Source organism: Leuresthes tenuis, unplaced genomic scaffold (genome assembly GCF_036924035.1).
Source record: "Leuresthes tenuis unplaced genomic scaffold, fLeuTen1.0.hap1 SCAF_4, whole genome shotgun sequence".
Lineage (NCBI taxonomy): Eukaryota > Metazoa > Chordata > Actinopteri > Atheriniformes > Atherinopsidae > Leuresthes > Leuresthes tenuis.
In genome coordinates, this window is record NW_027325358.1 from 937,004 (window position 1) to 942,003 (window position 5,000).

Sequence of the window (5,000 nt, forward strand, 5' to 3'; positions counted from 1 at the left end):
TGTCACATCAAAACAAACTGAGACTAACAAAAAAAACACCTTGTTTAAGAAGATCCCAGATGCCTTCAGAAACCTCTTCAACAAGTGAAAAATATCTGCATCAGATGAGAAAAACCCTCATTTATTGGCAAAAACTAATGTTTGGAAAAACTATAATTTAAGATCAGATCTGTTTAGAAAAGTTTGCATCTTCTGAGAAAAGTTTGCGTTGTCTGACAAAAGTTCGTATCTTCTGAGAAAAGTTCTCATCGTCTGAGAAAAGTTCGTATCGTCTGAGAAAAGTTCGTATCGTCTGAGAAAAGTTCTCATCGTCTGAGAAAAGTTCTCATCGTCTGAGAAAATTTCTCATCGTCTGAGAAAAGTTCGTATCGTCTGAGAAAAGTTCTCATCGTCTGAGAAAACTTCTCATCTTCTGAGAAAAGGTCGCATCTTCTTTGGGAACTTTGGGTTCACTTTAGGCTTACTTTAGCTTTACTTTGGACTTACTTTGGGCTTACTTTAGCCTTACTTTAGGTTTACTTTTGGTTTACTTTGGCCTACTTTATTCTTAGTTAAGGTTTACTTTGGGTTTAATTCAGCCTTACTTTGGGCTCATTTTAGCCTTACTTTGGGTTAACTTTAGCCCTACTTTGGATTTACTTTGGGCTTTCTTTGGGTTTACTTTTATTTACTCTGGGTTGACTTTGGGATTACTTTAGCCTTACTTTGGGCTTACTTTAGCCTTACATTGGTCTTACTTTAGCCTTACCTTGGGCTAACTTTGAGCTTACTTTGGGTTTACTTTTATTTACTCTGGGTTGACTTTGGGATTACTTTAGCCTTACTTTGGGCTTACTTTAGCCTTACATTGGTCTTACTTTAGCCTTACCTTGGGCTAACTTTGAGCTTACTTTGGGTTTACTTTTATTTACTCTGGGTTGACTTTGGGCTTACTTTAGGCTTACTTTGGTCTTACTTTAGCCTTACTTTAGGTTTACTTTGGGTTCACATTAGCTTACTTTGGGATAACTTTAGCCTTACTTTAGGCTTACTTTAGCCTTACATTGGTCTTACTTTAGCCTTACCTTGGGCTAACTTTGAGCTTACTTTGGGTTTACTTTTATTTACTCTGGGTTGACTTTGGGCTTACTTTAGGCTTACTTTGGTCTTACTTTAGCCTTACTTTAGGTTTACTTTGGGTTCACATTAGCTTACTTTGGGCTAACTTTAGCCTTACTTTGGGCTTACTTTAGCCTTACTTTGGGTTTACTTTGGGCTTTCTTTAGCCTTACTTTGGGCTTACTTTAGCCTTACTTTGGGCTTACTTTAGCCTCACTTTGGGCTTACTTTAGCCTTACCTTGGGCTAACTTTGGTCTTACTTTGGGCTAACTTTAGCCTTACTTTGAGCTTACTTTAGCCTTACTTTAGGTTTGCTTTGGGTTCACTTTAGCTTACTTTGGGTTATCTTTAGGCTTACTTTAGCCTTACTTTGGTCTTACTTTGGGTTTACTTTGGGCTTTCTTTAGCCTTACCTTGGGCTAACTTTAGCCTTACTTTGGGCTTACTTTAGCCTCACCTTGGGCTAACTTTGGTCTTACTTTGGGCTTACTTTAGCCTCACCTTGGGCTAACTTTAGCCTTACTTTGGGCTTACTTTAGCCTCACCTTGGGCTAACTTTGGTCTTACTTTGGACTTACTTTAGCCTTACTTTGGGTTTACTTTGGGCTTACTTTGGCTTTAGTTTGGGGTTACTTAGATACCTGCATCCTCCAATGAACTTTTCGTCTCTTTTCGCATGAAGCAATCTTGATTGGATTCTGTTGTGGTTATTTATGCCATGTTCTTTCTATTATTACTGAAACGGTATAAAAACACTGCGTCACCACGTTTCCAAGTTCGGCCTGATATAAATGAGCCTTCATACTTTAAAGGTAAGAAACTACATTTATCTCTTTAAGTTGGCTAACCTATTAGCATGTTAGCCTGTGTTGCCGAAATATCCTGTCATACAGCATTTCTTTCTGAATTCAACCAACATGTTTTCACTTGAGGCAGATTTCTTCATAATGAGCAATAACTTACTCACCAGGTAAAAAGTACTTGTCATCCTCCAGATTTCAAGTTTCCACTTATGCTCTTGTATGTCTTTCAAATTCCACACTCTGTTTAAATCTGCGGTGGAGCTGGAGTTACAGGGAAAGACGATACCTGGTGAATAGAACTTCAAGTTGAGGGTTGATTTCAAACCATTGTCAGTAGCGAATATACATGATGACGACACAATGCTAAGCTAACATGGGGGATTAGCTCAGATGGTAGAGCGCTCGCTTAGCATGCGAGAGGTAGCGGGATCGATGCCCGCATCCTCCAAATCTTTTGTTTTTATTTCTATATTTGTCGATTAAAGGATCATTCTGTTATATATTTCTTTGTTGTAATATGTTTTTTACATATTACATGATTATAATACATTAATATGTAATAAGCCGGGGTACAGCCTGGACAGGTCGCCAGTCCATCACAGGGCCACACAGAGACAAACGAGACAAACAACCTAAGGACAATTTTTTAAAGTCAACAATTAACCTAACATGCATGTTTTTGTACGGTGGGAGGAAGCTGGATTCCCAGAAAATACAGAATAATGAAATATAAGAGACATTTTCCCCGTACTATATTAAGGTGATATTTCTATGCATTATGGAAGATTTTGAGTTGTATGTTAATTGAATCACCATGTAATGTATTCTTGTTTTTGAAAAAACCCTCGTCTGTCTCCCATCCTTGTTGCAGCCTTAGAGCCGGGCTGTGAGAAGTATGGGACCAAATAAGGGTCAGAAAAATTTTGAAGTTGTAAAAACATTTTGTGTACGTGTAACAAAGTTTTGAAGTTGTAAATATTTTGTTTGAGTTTTTACTTGTTTTAAATGTTTTTACAACTTCAAAACTTTGTTACACGTGAACGTCATTGTACTGGTTTAAAATCTTTCTGACCCTTATTTGATCCCATACTCGGTGACGTCAGAGATCAGCTATAGTAAGCGTTGGTGGTATATCAGGGCTGTAGGAGGGGGGTTGTGTCAGCCTTTTGTTCTCTTCAGCCATCCATTCCTGATTGCCTGACGTAACACCGCCTGCATACATTTCCCATCATGCCTCTCTCTCTCACAGGAACCCAGTGAAGCTGAATGACCAGAATCAGAACCAGACTGAGTAAAACTGAGAAAGGATGAGTTCTTACAGGTAGGAAACAGGACACAGCAGCAGTCAGACCTGTTTTTGTGGTGTTTTCTCTCAATTAAAACCCAGTTTGAACCCTTCTGGCGCTCCTTTGATGCAACCGTGAGTCTGTGGGGTGGAAGGTCAGCGCCATATAAATACTGCTGAGGGGGATGGTGCTGTTGTGTTACTCCGGTAGCACATATACTAAAATTGGAACGATACAGAGAAGATTAGCATGGCCCCTGCGCAAGGATGACACGCAAATTCGTGAAGCGTTTCTCATTTTGAAGGAATCTCATCGTGTCGTAACAAACTTTAAATAGCTCAAACATAGTAGAATAACACTGCAGGAAACCATTTTCATCAAAGAAAACACTTATATTCTGTGAGGAGGAAGTTTACTGCGGACATTTCTTCTGTCACATCAAAACAAACTGAGACTAACAAAAAACACCTTGCATACACAAGATCCCAGATGCCTTCAGAAACCTCTTCAACAAGTGAAAAATATCTGCATCAGATGAGAAAAACCCTCATTTATTGGCAAAAACTTTTAATGTTTGGAAAAACTATGATTTAAGATCAGATCTGTTTAGAAAAGTTTTCATCTGAGAAAAGTTTGCATTGTCTGAGAAAAGTTTGCATCTTCTGAGAAAATTTCTCATCGTCTGAGAAAATTTCTCATCGTCTGAGAAAATTTCTCATCGTCTGAGAAAAGTTTGCATCGTCTGAGAAAAGTTCTCATCGTCTGAGAAAAGTTCGCATCTTCTGAGAAAAGTTCTCATCGTCTGAGAAAAGTTCGTATCGTCTGAGAAAATTTCTCATCGTGTGGGAAAAGTTCATCTGAGAAAAGTTCTCATCGTCTGAGAAAAGTTCGCATCTTCTGAGAAAAGTTTGCATCTTCTGAGAAAAGTTCGCATCGTCTGAGAAAAGTTCTCATCGTCTGAGGAAAGTTCGCATCTTCTGAGAAAAGTTTGCATCGTCTGAGAAAAGTTCTCATCGTCTGAGGAAAGTTCGCATCTTCTGAGAAAAGTTTGCATCGTCTGAGAAAAGTTTGCATCGTCTGAGAAAAGTTTGCATCGTCTGAGAAAAGTTTGCATCTTCTGAGAAAATTTCTCATCGTCTGAGAAAAGTTTGCATCGTCTGAGAAAAGTTCTCATCGTCTGAGAAAAGTTCGCATCTTCTGAGAAAAGTTCTCATCGTCTGAGAAAAGTTCGTATCGTCTGAGAAAATTTCTCATCGTGTGGGAAAAGTTCATCTGAGAAAAGTTCTCATCGTCTGAGAAAAGTTTGCATCTTCTGAGAAAAGTTTGCATCTTCTGAGAAAAGTTCTCATCGTCTGAGGAAAGTTCGCATCGTCTGAGAAAAGTTTGCATCGTCTGAGAAAAGTTTGCATCTTCTGAGAAAAGTTTGCATCGTCTGAGAAAAGTTCCATCGTCTGAGAAAAGTTTGCATCTTCTGAGAAAAGTTCTCATCGTGTGGGAAAAGTTCATCTGAGAAAAGTTCTCATCGTCTGAGAAAAGTTTGCATCTTCTGAGAAAATCTCTCATCGTCTGGGAAAAGTTCGTATCGTGTGGGAAAATTTTTCATCGTCTGAGAAAAGTTTGCATCGTCTGAGAAAAGTTTGCATCGTCTGAGAAAAGTTTGCATCGTCTGAGAAAAGTTCGCATCTTCTGAGAAAAGTTCGCATCTTCTGAGAAAAGTTCTCATCGTCTGAGAAAATTTCTCATCGTCTGAGAAAAGTTTGCATCGTCTGAGAAAATTTCTCACCGTCTGAGAAAATTTCTCATCGTCTGAGA

The 5,000-nt window shown here is 38.7% G+C and overlaps 2 non-coding genes across 2 annotated transcripts; both read left to right on the plus strand.

Moving 5' to 3' along the window:
- Positions 1-2,277: 2,277 nt before the first annotated feature.
- On the plus strand, positions 2,278-2,350 carry trnaa-agc (transfer RNA alanine (anticodon AGC)). Its single transcript has one exon. It is a non-coding gene; the product is annotated as a tRNA-Ala (tRNA).
- A 1,033-nt stretch (positions 2,351-3,383) lies between these two features.
- LOC140306441 (U6 spliceosomal RNA) lies at positions 3,384-3,489 on the plus strand. Its single transcript, XR_011915748.1, has one exon. It is a non-coding gene; the product is annotated as a U6 spliceosomal RNA (small nuclear RNA).
- Positions 3,490-5,000: the final 1,511 nt, after the last annotated feature.